This window comes from Chironomus tepperi, unplaced genomic scaffold (genome assembly GCF_022539635.2).
Source record: "Chironomus tepperi strain 1889 unplaced genomic scaffold, CSIRO-AGI_Ctep_v1 contig_48, whole genome shotgun sequence".
Lineage (NCBI taxonomy): Eukaryota > Metazoa > Arthropoda > Insecta > Diptera > Chironomidae > Chironomus > Chironomus tepperi.
Genome location: NW_027226170.1, coordinates 925,181 through 939,944, shown reverse-complemented (window position 1 = coordinate 939,944; position 14,764 = coordinate 925,181). Strand labels below are relative to the sequence as shown.

The window sequence follows — 14,764 nt, the reverse complement described above, 5'->3', positions numbered from 1 at the left end:
TAACTTACCTAAGGTGTGCTGTATTACCTGATTATTAAACAAACGATGTTTCTCTAACGAACTTTTAAATTTTTGAACACACTCAAATGTGCTGAGAAAAAAAATTCAAAAATTTATTATAACGGTTTTTATTGTTCTTAGCACATGTGCCGTTCTACCAGGTAGACAAATGTGGGAAAATAAACAAATTTGGAATTGACAGAGAACGTGTGGAAGTTTTAAATTTACCAATTTATTTTAATTACTTTCAATTAACATTCTGAGCATTACCGTGTAAATTTGCAAATAAAGAATGAGTAAATTTATGCAAATGAACCAAATTACGTTTTATTAGCACCTGAAAGCAATTCTTTGATCTTTTATTTTCTCTCTGGAGGATATTTCAATTTTGTTAACTCGACGATTACTTTGTTAAATAAGTTAAATAAATATTCACCACAAAATCCAAATTCACCACATCACTCGCGTGTTTGTCAATTAACAGATTTTTCTTGGAATAAATTTGTTATGTCCTCTAGATGATTATTGTCAATAATAAATCATGAACAAGCATATATGCATTGTACAAGACGATCTGTTATTCAAACAAGCAAATCATGACTGGAAAAATAAACTGCAAATGATATTTACTGAAAAAAGTTGTTAATTAAATAGACACTTTTCAATGTTAATTAACATATATTATATCGTAAAGTATTTTAAACAATGTGACTTTCAACTGTTTTTTTTTGTGATTTAATGGAGAAAAAAAATAAAATTATACAAATGATGATGCTGATGATGTGAGGGAATGTATACAAAAATTTACATGTCGCATACATGCGATATTTTCCTTTTTTTTACACTATTTAGTCATCATTACGTAATTATTATTACTTCTGTTCAGACATTGAGTTTTAATTAATTTTTAATGCGATTTAAATATTTTACATCACTCAACATCATCATCAGCAGCAGCCGTGCTCATGAAAAAAAAAATTGTGTGTGTTCTATGGTCATGTTGCTTGCTTATTGAGGTCTCCTTTTAATCTCCTTCTTTCTATAGACGAAGAGCGGCCTGTAAACGACAAAATTAATATATTAGTTTTCATTAACATCATCATCCGTAAGAATACCGAAATACAATCATTCGCTTGTCCTTTTTAGCATCTTTATTGTCCCTTATTATTTCATTGACGGCGAGATCGAAGGATATCGAAGGCTCACCATGTATACTTGCCTCAATTAAATCACGTTTTGATTTGCCTGCCTTTTTTTCATTATCATGTTTATACAGTTCATCTATAAAGTCGGTATATTTTACATCTACAGTTTCAGGCTTGGTAATAACAAATTCATCGGCAGTGTCCTTAACACCTATTGGATTTTTATCTTTATTATCATCGGTAGGTCGACAGTCACAGTAGAAAGTTGACAACCAACAGACGAAAACAATCTATTTTTGGAAATATTACAAAGAGAATTTCATTAAGTAATATTACTTGCTTTTTATATCCATATACTTTGTTGTACTTGTTTCAGAGTTGAATTTTCGATAAATTTTCGGACATTATAGTTATGTAATTTAAGATGCAGTAAATGTAGGTCATAAAACAAATTTTATAGCTTTACTGCTGAGATCAACAGAGTAAAAATCTCATTACACGCTGGATCTATGTCATAATTTTTCAGCTCAAACTGCATAGAAGTGCATAGAAGTTTTTGGCTTGCTGTCAAGAACAATGCAATATGTTAAAACATCTGTCTAAAGTTGTAGAATTTATTTAAACAGTTTCACTTGGCATTTAATTTGAAATTAATGGAGGAAGAATTCTGACAAGCTGACAGTAATGTTGGAACTTATGGAAGTGGTGTTTTGAAAATGATGCGTGATTTCTACACTTTTGTTATTTGATGACCATGGCATCTCAAAAAGTACACACTTCACTTTAGGGAGACTGCCATTAACGTGATACTAAAAATTGACCGATACCCCTCCCTCCTCCGTGTATCGTAACCTTTTGTAGCAAAATCATTGATCGAAATTTGTATTCTATAATCCCCTAAGTTACTGCTTGGTCATAATTTTATTGTGTCCTTGGGTGCCGAATGGATAGCAGTAAAATGAGTACGGCACAATTTCAAGTTAGCAAAGGGTCCATTTTAACCCAGGCTATTTGGGATTTGCTCTAAAAATGCTCAATTTCTAACATTACTTAAGTAGATGACTAGTTCTAACGTATTGTTGTCAACTTGGGTTTGTATTTTGTAGATTAGACTTCTAGCTCTAACTTAACTTTTATAGGGAGTTGAGTCAATTTGAGTGGAATTTTCAGTACGAAATACAGCTTGACTTCGAGCTTCGGTGTCTATCAAGTATGAAAGTTTGTTGCTATTTAAAGAATCAGTTTCTGATAACAATGTATCCCGAGCGACACAAATAAAGAAAGCTCCGAAACGGAGTTTTAAATATTCAATGCAACCTCATTCATTAACCCTAAATGGAAGCTGTCTCCATGTGGATGCCAATGAGCAGCTACATGAATTTGAAAGTCGCTCGGGTCACATAGTCTGTTCAACAACCATTATGCCACATTGCCCTTAAAATCACTCCAAAACTCTAATCCCTAAGATCCAGCAGAAGTAATTTAAATGTCGAGTAATACACCTTGTATACTTCAGAATTACAAATTAAGTCTGACCCCATTTGTCGAGACATCAACTCTGACACATAAAACGAAATGTCAAACGAGATTCAAGGAAGGGCACAAACTAAATGTCGGACAGCAACAAAAAAGCAAAAAAATTACACGACAAAAAATGCAATTTCTTCTTTTGCAAAGTCGTTGCTCGTTTGGATGGAAATAAAATTATAATAAAAAAAGTGAAATCTTTTTTCTACCGACCGACGAAAAAAAATACCTACAATTGCAATTTTTTTTACTGTTAACATTGCTGCGCTTCTTTTATTTATTTGTTCTTTTGCACAGTTTGATAAATCACCAAACAAAAATTTTATCTCACTTCAAAATTTTATGGAATTTTTTGTTATATCTTTGCAGCAGACACTGAAAAACTTTTGAGATGCAGGCACAAAATACAAAAAATGAAAATATGACTGAAGCGTTGATTTTACAGATTAGGACTGAACTGACTGAACGTTTATCATATTCTGAAGCTTCGAAAAGTCAAAATACAAAAGATATACAGTACAGGCTGAAGTGGTGAAAAAAGTGAGACAACACTCTGACATAAGAAGAAACAAAATCGCGAACGAAACAACTACAAACAGAATCAACATTTCATTCGGATGATGTTAATTGCCTTTTTCCCATTTTTTTCATCACTATTGCTGCTCATTGAAAGCTAAAAAAAAGCTAAGAGTCTTGTGGGGAATATGATTGTTTATTTTTCCTTGTTCAGCTTTTTTCTCTCGCTCACACTTACTGACTCGCTGTGCTGTGTGCTTTGTGCATTGTCAATTTGGCAGTTTAAGCCATTGATGGGTGTTGTACTGCTTGTATTCCAATAAAGTTGAGTTCACTTAATTTTTTATAGCCACAAAATGTTGATGCTTATATTAATTATTATGGCTGCTATTTGTGAGCCTTTGCCTTTATAATCCATGAGAATATCCCATCGTCGTTATGAAAATTTTTTTATGGACCTTTATGTATGCACATATTCATTTCCGGAAGGATTAATGAGGTTTTAATTGAAAAAGTCAATATGGACTAAAAGTATGTGTGGATATGCAGATGCTAGAATCAATTTTTATGGATATGAAAAAGAAATGTCATAAAATATTAAATGAATTCATAAATCAAAAACTTCCACGCACATTTACATGCTTCATATGTGGACCATTAAGTCATCAGCATAGCTAGTTTAAAATCCCCACAAAAAAATCAAGTCATGACAATCTCAGAAACATAAATTATGATAATGAGTCAATTCCAGTACATTTTCACTCAAATGAATAATCTCCAAATGAGGGTATCTATTTATCTTTTTGAAAATTATCGCCTTGTGTGCTTCTAAAGGATCCCATAAAGGATATTATTTGACTTCAATGTGCACATCATTGTTAATTATAAAACCAACTTTTAATTATAAAAATAAACTTTTTTTTCTCTTTTTTTTAGAACTATTTATGTCATTTTTAAAACTTGCTACTTTATTCTTTCTGTCCAAAATACATTTTTCGAAACTATAAAGATGAAGTTTGCAAGCTTTTAGCTTTTTAGAAAACAATAATGAATTATTTATCAGGACATTAAGTTGTACAAAAAAATAGAAAACAAAAGTCATTTCGCAATCATTTTGTTTTAAAAATTGTGACAACAAACTTAGTTCCTTAATTTGGAAGCTATGCAGTTAAATGTGCTGATGATTTCTACACAAGAATTTGATGTTGTTGGATGTTTAAAGATTAGTCATTGTTTGATTTTTAATGTTCACCTCGAGTATCGTTTGTAGTTATTATTGATTATGTAATTCTATTGCACAACTAATTTCAATAATCTATTGATGCTGTTGAGAATTGAAATTATAGGCAAAAGACATTTAACGGCCACTCAGGATTTAAAAAGTAACGGTGGTTCAAAATTTAAAATTAAGTTCAATGTTTGAACTTCGGTTATTATTGGAGGGAACTTTTAGCATAAAACGTGGAATTTTTCAGCGAAAATTTCATTCTAATTTGAACAATCAAATAGTTTACATCTTAAGGAAAAAATAAAGGCTAATTCTAAAGAATAAAAGAGAATCCAAAAGAGAAATAAGAATTAAAGTTTTAAGGGCAAAGATTATTAGTGAATAAAGTAAAACAGGGGACAGTATCACACATGTAATATTCGACACAAATAATATCAATACAAAGGGAACAACATCGCATAAATAAAATGAGGAACAGATGTTAGAAGGCAACATCGAACACAAATGGTATTAACAATACGACAGCAATAACATAAGTAAAGATTAAAGAATTCTTGTACAGCATAGGCTTACCCTTCGCTTTAATACATAGTTAAGAAGATTCCTTCACGGTAAAAGACATAGTTTTAGTATTTTACTCTATACAGTATTTTTCGTTCAGGGGCGTCTGAGAATTCTTTGGAAAAATTGTTAAAAATATTATTGAGACCTTGAATAATTTAAAGGACAATTTAAACATATTTTATTAAATTATTATTCGAAAGTATTTGTCTAATACTTAAGGACAAATAATTGCTTTCTGTCTAGATTTTCTTCTGAAATAAAACTCAAAAAAATAAATTATTCATTATACACTTGAATTGACAATATAATTTTTGATGAGCCTTAAGCACTTCTATTCCAATTACCAATTCTTAATAATTTCTAAATTTTTGATGAAGACAATACTTTAAATCTAGATTTTCGTCTTACCAATTCGGATTCATTAAAATTTTATAGTAATTTAAAAAAAATTTGATTCTGAAATAAAAATCAGTACAAGATCCACGTGGAAGTTAGTAAAACAGGCAGTTATAAAATATGAATTTGTTGCATTTTATTTCATCAGAAAATTTCTTCCATTTTTTATTTTGATTATCCTACATTAAATTTTGTATTATTCACTATTTCATTCATTACTCTATATGGATTAAATTACATTTTACATCTGGATTGAATGCATTTACTTATTTACTATACAAATACCACAATTTTTTTTTTTTCGTTTCTTAAAATTTTTTACCTCTTAATTTAATTTTATTTATTTTATTTCTCATGATTCTTGAAAATAGAAAAAGAGAAGAAAGAGTTATAACTAGATTTATATCAACATTCGATACTAAAACATCTTTATTATCTCTGAAACTAATCTTAAAACACTTTCTCATATATCGCCTTTGAATCTCTTAATTTAATTTATTTAATCAATTGAATATATATATTTCTTCTTGCTCGGTTCTGTTAGTTTCAATTGAAAAATATAATAAAAAAATAAAATAAATTAGCTCATCTACTTCATCTGTCGACTTTCTTATACAATTCCGTCTTTTTTTTTTTAGATTGAAAATTGTTGCTATTATTTTTTCATCCTTCCATTTCTATGGTAAGAACAGGGTTGTCATGAAAGTTGAGACTTATTTCATGAATTTCAATTTCTTTAAAAGAGATTTGGATATGAATGGTAGGCAAGGGGGCTTAATAACCTCAAAAATTATTGATTGACAATTTACCCGAGCGACACAAATTAAGAAGACTCCACAAGGAGTTTTTAAGGCTCCGTTAAACCTCTTTTATCAAGATTAAATGAAGGTCGCCTATTTTTGGCAGCTTAATGGAGGCGACTCCGTGACAGTCTTTTTCATTCGTGTAGCTCGGGTCAATTTAAGAAGATTTTTGACAAGTGATTCAAATTTTTCTATCACTTTAACTGCAAACGGCATTATTGTTTGTTTATATTGCGATATTCATCAAGTTACCGTTGAAAAAAGATGAAAGCGTTCAATAGTTAGCGACAAGAAAAAATTGATAAAAAGTGTAAATATAAACAGTCAAATGCCAAAATTATTTTCATTAGATAACAGTGAGTAGTTTGCATCATCACATGTGTGAATAATATGATTGTTTAACACTTGATTCTTGGAAATTTTGGCAAAATATTGATTTATTCTGGATGTTTTCGAGGTTATCTGATGTAATATGGTGAGTCATTCTTAAAAGTCTAGTCACTAACTAAACATTATTTCAAGTTATCTGTTCAAGACTTAGTTAAGCTGTTGCTTTATTGGTTTGTTATCTTTTAATTGAGAAATTTGTTAAAAACCTAGTTTTGAAAAGTTCTTCTGGATCTGATTTTCAATTTCGACTTTAAACATCCAGTTAATCGATTTAAGTAGATGACTCTGACATGGTGCTGAATGGAAGTGATAAAATATTCATCCAAATGTAACAACTAACATACTGACTATCCTGCTTAACATTTCAAAACACAACAATTCTAAATTCTGTCAAATTTTCATTTCCGTAAAATTTGTAAACAAAAATTTTCAAGATCCGAAACTTCAATTTAAACTCAAAGCACCATCAGCATTTATCAGGGTCATGTGAAAGCTACTTTAATAAGTTCAAGCAAACAAAAATGTGTGTAAACAAAAAGCCTAAATTTATCCCCTTGTTTACTGAGTTTCTTTTCCTTTGATGCCGGAACGATTTTTCATCATATGAAAAATGTCAAATTTTTTTTTTATATTTTTTAGAAGTCAAAGATTGGATTTTGTAAAGAGCTTAACAATTCTTCTTCCAAGAGCTTAACATTATTTCTTTATTGCCTACGTAAAAGGAAGGTCTCAATGGAAACTTTTACTGTCCCACCTCAACGACAACTCTGAGAAAAAGGAATTAAGAATAAAGTTTTTTCTCACTTTTCCTTATTGTTATAATTTTAGAAAGAAAAGCTTTCCTCCATTCTCATTTCTCATTGTATGTGTATGTAAATTATAGGAAATGAAACTTAATATTATAATTAGAAATTCCACGAGGAAAGTGAGTGGGAAACGAACGAGATTTTTTTGTGCTTCTTTCTTATTCCTTCACATTTCTTCCTTTTATTTTATTTTTTGATTAATAGTGTTATCTTTATGTTGAGTAGAGGGACTTGTGTAGAAAATGAGAGACGGCGGTAGAAATGAATGGAAGAAGATGAATAAAAAAAGATGCTACCTCATTACGGCAAATGGTAACACGAAGTGAAAAGGAAAACTAGCATGAAATCACTGTAGTTTTTCCACTTGACGCATTTCTATGTCCTTTATTAGTCAGATTTATACAGAATAATTAGTTTGAGCATTTAACGGTTTTTTTAAATTCAAATTTTCAATTTATTTATTTCCTTTGATTTATGATTCGGTAACTTACAGTTTAATGCGTTTTGACTCATAGGTCAGGTAGTCTATGTCGCAGTTTAGGTAGACAGGGGTAGACAGCATTTAGGAGTATGTGTTAATATCTAGATAAGACTATGTGTAGCTAGAGTAAACTTTGTTGACTATCCAAAATGAAGGCATGAGGAAATAAATTTTGAGAGGAACATAATCTCTGTACAAGTCAATGATTTATGTCATAGCTAGACATCTGTGTTAACAACACTGAATTTCATTGTCCTTAGCACAAGCTTAATGAAGTTGTACGTGGTGTCTGAGTAGATTTGAATTTGGGGTATTGAGTCATATACAGGCGAATCTGCCTGTGTGAGAGTAAGGCTTATGTGGCCGAATGGCTTGACATTAGATTGGAAATTTGTATCACAATTTTGTGAGGACTTGGGTTCGATTCCTATCAGAGATCGGATCTCTCTATCATGATATAGAGGCAGTGGTGGGCAACCTGTGTGCCGCGGCACACTAGATGAGAATTTCAGAGAATTGCCATGAACTCTGTATTTCTTGTGCGTTGCAACTGATATAAAGTGATGTCGATATGACAAGGATTCGCACAATGCTTACACGATTTACATCTTCTAAAATCAATTCCCTTAATTGCCACATTTTGTCCAAAAACCCTACAAAATCAGCTACGCATCTTCTTCTTCATTCAATGAATTTAAAATTTTAAAGAAAATTTTCCCTTTAAACTCGTGAAAGATGTTTTCATTTCAGTTTTTCCCTATTATCGTCATCGTCATCTTCCTCTTCTTTTTCATGGCTTTTGTGTATTCACCGAATTAAAAACATTGGATACACCGAGCTTTCATGAGAAAACTTTTTTCTCACTCGGTTTGGAAATTAAATTTTCAAAAAAAAAAATATTCTCATCATCTCAGCCGAAATGAGCAAAGCACATTTGTATCCTTTTTCTTTTCAGTTCCTCACTTTTACCCGTTTTAGTCTTCATCACCATGATTTTTTATGATGAAAAATTTGTGAAAAATCGCGCTTCAACTTCATCCATCATAAAATGACTTTAGATTTTCTTTTGCTCTACGTCGCTTGAAAATTGTATATGAAGTACCAAGCTTTATAAAGAATGAAATGAACTGAAATTTATGGCGTGAGAATGGCAGCAGCACAAAAAAAAAATGGAAAGGAATTGAAATCACTAAGGGAATTTTTTCAACCTTAACAGAATCGCTTTGTGCCTCTTTGTAGCGCATTTTTACGTGTTTGATTTAATTGACAATCACATTTGCATTTAGGCTGACTGCTTGTGAATTCAAAGTATCTGATTCATAGAGATGTCTGATAGAATGAGATACTAGCTGCTATTGACACATTTTCGTATTGAAGTTAATTAGATTGACTTGGAGTAAAAAGTCATCATCAGCCTACATACACATGTGTCTATGCCTTTTGGAGCTGATAATTAGCGAAATTCTATAATTGATTCCACTAACTGTCATTGATTTTTCTAATGGATGCCACTGATGCAGATGAATGATTATTGATATTGTTATAGACATTTTCAACCGCAACATTACTCCTAATGTTTCCGTAATTTTCTGTTCCAGGTATCAGTGATAAGTAAATAAATGTGACTTTCATTAATGAAATTTTGAGGCTTCAATTAAAAAGTCATTAGATTTTAGAAGCGGAATTGATTTTCTTTGATGTGATGACTTGACATTTTGTTTACTGAATGTCCTGTTGATGTGTATTTTTGCATCACTTTGAGATAAAAGAAGCAAAATCTTTTGCTTCAATTAAAAATCAGTGATATCCAGAATACTTACAAGACGCAAAATTTTGCATCATTTTCGGATAACACTAATGAAAAGAAGCGAATTTTTTGCAAATCAATCTCTTCCTGAAAACTTAATAGATGCGAAATTTTGCATCAATCTTTGCTGAATACCTGCATTAAAGATGCAAATTAAAGATGCTATCGTTCATTATAATCCAAATCGAATTTCATCAATTCCAATTATACTTAAAACTCAGATACATTGGAATTTCACATTATATCAGCTCTCATGGCATCTGCTTATTAACATTGTTCTAATTAATTTCAATTCAACACATCAGCAAATTTAATATTATACCAGTATATGTAAAGATATGTCAAATCCTTCTAAGTCCCATTGTTCTCATATCTCAACTTTCTCAGTATAAATACAAATGAAACAAAAACAAAAACTTCATTTCCAAAAGCTACGTAGCAAGTCATGCATGAGATTATTTTGTTAAATTTTCACCACAGAAAAACTTAAAGAGAAAATGCGTTAAAATGACTTGCAAATATAAATTCTACTCAACTTCTTCTTTGTTGTACAGGAACTGACTAAAAAACCTGAAGCTTCGTCTCTTTTTTTTCTTCATCCCTTCTTTTCATACCATACATATTATCAATTTACTTCATTAAAACGAGTATGAGTAAGTTTCTTTTTACCGCAATCACAATTCCTTACATGTTTATCGCATTAAACTGCTACATTGGAACTCTTATGTCGCAAAGTTTGAGTAATGATGTGAAAAGTTTTTTGCATCAAAGGAGCGTTAAATTTAAATAGATGCAAAATATTTCGTCATGGGAAAATGATGTAGAAATATTCTAAGAAGATGCAGAAATTTCGCATCAAAAGTATGTTAAATTAAATATAAGATAATTTTTCAAAGAATAAAGATGCAGAAATGTTTCACTAAAAGTGTGTTCACTGAAACAAAGATGCAAAAATTTTGCGTCAAACATTTCATCAAAGGAAAAAGATACAAAAATTTCGCATCAAAAATGTGTACAATCAAAAAAGATGCGAAACATTTGCATCAAATGTTTACTTTAGGGGACAAAGAGTGTTCAATGAAATAGAGATGCAAAATTTTTGCATTATTTATTTCTTAAAATGACAAAGATGCAGAAATGGTGCATCAAAAGAGTGTTTAATGAAATAAAAGAGAAAAAAAAATTTGCATCAAGTATTTCCTCAGATAATCGCATCATTAGTATGTTCATTGTATTAGAGATCCGAAAGTTTTGCATCATATTTTTCTTCGGAGGAAAAAGATGCAGAAATTTTGGATCAAAAATGTATTCTTTGAATGAAGAGATGTATTAATTTTTTTTTATCAAAATACAAAGATGCAGACATTTTGAATCAAATTTTTAATATGATTTAAAATTTGAATTTTAAAAAAACCGTTAAAACTTAAAAAAAATTTTTTCCAACTTTCAACTTGTTCAAGACTACAGAAATGCTTCTTAATTCACCTTCACTAAGTGACCTTTTTTAACTACAAAAAATTTACTACAATATTACACAACAACGTTCATTGCTGTTATCATCTTGACATATTCTTATTTTTTGTTGAAGAAATATATATATTTATACATACGAATACAATAATGTATAAATATAAATTATGTTTTAGGCACTTTGCATAGAGATAGAGAATAAAAAGTATACGTACATATTATATAGTTGAGAGATATAGAGTAACAGAGTTGTGAGTAGTTCATTTTCATGAATTGAAATAAATTAGGTTCAACGACGTGGATTGAGAAAAGGCAAAAAAATAATAATGATGATAAAAAAAAAGTGGCAGCAGCAGCCAAAGAAGCATGAAAATATACAAACTAAAATCTGAGGAAATAAATATATAAGAAATAAGAAGACAAATTGGAGGAAATTGAGTATAACAAATTTTTTTTCCTTAGTTTGTTTTCGTCATCATTGAAGCAAAAGCAAAAGGAAAAGATTGAATAGAAATGCAATCGACCATGCAACTTCTCATTTCATTCGTCAATTGTTCTCTTGTGACTCTTTCTTTCCTCCTCTTACATGCTTCTGCTTTCTTGAAAATGAGACATTGGTTGGGTTGTCAGATGCTGTAAACAGTCGCAAATCATGGCAGTAAATTATTTATTACCATACCTAACACCGTCATCAGCATCGGCAACCCTAAGTCGTCTTTTATTCTCGCTATGCTGCTCTATGCGACAAGAAACATAGGAAAGAAAATGAATGTAAAAAAATCTTGTTGATGTGTGCTAAATTGTAAGTGAACTGGCGTGAATGAAAAGGAAAAAAATAAATAGATTTATGTTAAAATGACATGCCATTGGAAATCTTTCATCAGATTTATAGCGTGCGGAAAATTTTTTTTCTATTTAATTTCTGCAATTTTGTTATTCAATACAGAGGTGGGTTAGTGTCAGAGGTTAAGGGTTAACTGAAATGCTTATCTTAATAAAAACCAAAGAGGTCATGGATCAAAATTCATTTTTATGGCAATACTAGGGGTTTCAATCCCGGGACAAAATCTCAATCCCGGGATTACGGGATTTGAAATCTCAATCCCGGGATCCCGGGATTAATCCCGGGATTGGATGATGAAAAAAATATCAAGTTTTTAGTCGAATTCCAGTGCAAATGTAATACTAATAATTTTATTAGAAATTTTGAGGATGAAAAAAATCATTTCCAGTACACAAAAATGTGTTCTAAATAGTTAACAAAACAAATTAATGACAAAAAATTGCCAAGATTTGTGATTTCAAAGCCGAAATCAAGATGTCAATATCATGCTTTCTCAAAATCCCAATTTTGATAGATTTTTGGGATCGGGAATAGAAATTTCGGGATCTCGGGATTTTTCGGGATTCCCCGGGAAATCCCGATATCAAGAAAGCATAATTAACACAGAATTTGCCTAAATTTTTGAGATCTTTGGTACGTCTTAACAGAATTTTAAGAAATTACAAACAAATAAATTTAATTTCTGGCCTTTCAAAATATTAAAAATTTAATATGAATTTTTAAAAAAAGTTTCAATCAATTTTTGTTATTTGATACTGTAAGCCTCATTTTTAACTTAAACTTCAAAAATTGTGGATAAAATTACTATATTATATTATTAGACATGATTTTCAAACGTCTGGTTCTTAATTTTTTTAAAATTTTAGTCTTTAAACTTGAATTTTTGTATCAACATCAAATGAATTCTCAATCCCGTAATCCCGGGATTGAAGCTTCTCCAATCCCGGGATTTCGGGACCGGAAAAACGTCCGGGATCCCGGGATCCCGGGATGCGGGATCCCGGGACTGAAACCCCTAGGCAATACTAATGGATATGGTCAGGAATATGAGAACACATTCGGCATTTCAAGACCCCTCCCCACAACCCCTACATTCTTATTTGTCTTCCTGCTTTGTAGCAAAATTAGGGCAGTCATCTGCTGTATTTTTGCTGGGACGCTGCTGTACTTTTCTACCTTACTGTTGTGTCCCGACAAAGCCTTAAATGTACCAATTTTTCAACAAGTCGAAGACTTCATACAAATATTGGAATTTTTTTACAAAATTTGAACATTTTCCTTGAACTAAGTGACAAAGTTATGATCCCTTGCTCCTCCCCTGCTAAGCATTACATAATTTCTGAATATTACCTAAGTCTATCTTTAGAAAAAAGTCTGGTCCAGTGTTTCTCAAACTTTTTCAAGAACGATTCAGTGGTGGACAACCTTTTTATGTGCCACAGTACACCTTAGCCCTAGATAATTCACTTGAATGTGATAAAACTATCAATCAAAAATAGACAAGAAACATGATCAAGAGTATGACCATAAAATTGAACATGCTCAATTATATTGATGGAGTTTACTCATGAGAACGGTCATTTAGGTGAGTATGCTAGGAATTCCTGTATTGGATGTTTTGTAAAGGACTTTAAAGTCTTTAATATCCCACACTGGCAGAAGGTTTTGAAGGATAGAGCTATCTTTAAACATTCCCTACGCGAGGCAATGTGCCCTCGTGCGCCCCAGCCTAGTAAGTAAGTAAGTAAGAATGCTAGGGAATATTATATTTACTGAACAAAAACCTTAAAAATCAGGCTTTAAAATTTCAAATACGCAAATCTAGATTTGATATTTCAGATTTTTTGCAATGTGCCGTGGCATACAGGTTACCCACATCTGCAGTGAACCGTATGTAAATTTTGCGTGTCGCCATACGTTTTGTGACACACTAGACGTTTAGACGACACATTAGAATGAACTGTATATCACGGAACATGTTCATACTATGTATTAAACTCTTAAAGGGAGTCAAATCTTTAATTAAAAGATTATTTAAAGAGAAAATTTCCATCAACTTTTTCTAAAAAAAAATCTGTTCTTGCTGGTGGTTCTCGTTCCTTTATCTCGGTCTAGAGAACTTTTTACATGTTTTTTTACTTGACATGCCTGAGAAATTTTCTTAAAAGAAACATTGAATGGAAGCAAAACCAAATTCATCAGTAGACCATACACCTTCAACCTCAAAAAAAAAAGTCTCATCATGCTCCAATTTCCTCAAACACTGTTAAATCTGCAAAAATTATATCCAAGGGCATGTCATATTGACTAAAGAGTAAGAAAGTAGTAGGAAAAAATCTATGAATGTAAGTAGTAAAATTGTTAACGATATAATAAAATATTTGTATGTAGAGAGTGAAAATCAATGTGTATATTGAATGTGGGAAAAAGAGACGTTGAGGAGAAGGAGTGGGAGTGAATGATTCGCAATATTATAGACTATTATTCTTAGTGTTATTACTTATTTAAGGTTTTATCTTAGTTTTTATGTACTTTATATATGTAAGGGGTCGTTCACTTATTACGGAATGCTCAATTCTCAAAGGCAGTGGTGGGCAACCTTGTGTTTTTCAGGGCTCATCTAGAAGTAATGCTTGAAGCAGCACACCTTGAGGTAGTTAGCTTCAACCAAAACTGCATCGTGTGCCGCGGTACACAGGTTGCCCACCACTGCTCTAAGGGGAGGGGGGGTAGTCGAGATTTTGTTGCGATGCCTCAAACAGCGGAGGAGAGAAAGGGGGCTGGGGC

General features: G+C 31.4%; 1 long non-coding RNA gene across 2 annotated transcripts; it reads right to left on the bottom strand.

The window, feature by feature from the left end:
* Positions 1–658: 658 nt before the first annotated feature.
* LOC139099841 (uncharacterized) lies at positions 659–3,114 on the bottom strand. 2 transcript variants are annotated; one of them, XR_011545370.1, is made up of 3 exons: positions 2,906–3,114; positions 1,116–1,435; positions 659–1,057 (listed from the first exon to the last, which is right to left on the bottom strand). It is a non-coding gene; the product is annotated as an uncharacterized lncRNA (long non-coding RNA). The 2 variants fall into 2 exon arrangements; XR_011545371.1 differs by having other exon boundaries at positions 1,124–1,435.
* Positions 3,115–14,764: the final 11,650 nt, after the last annotated feature.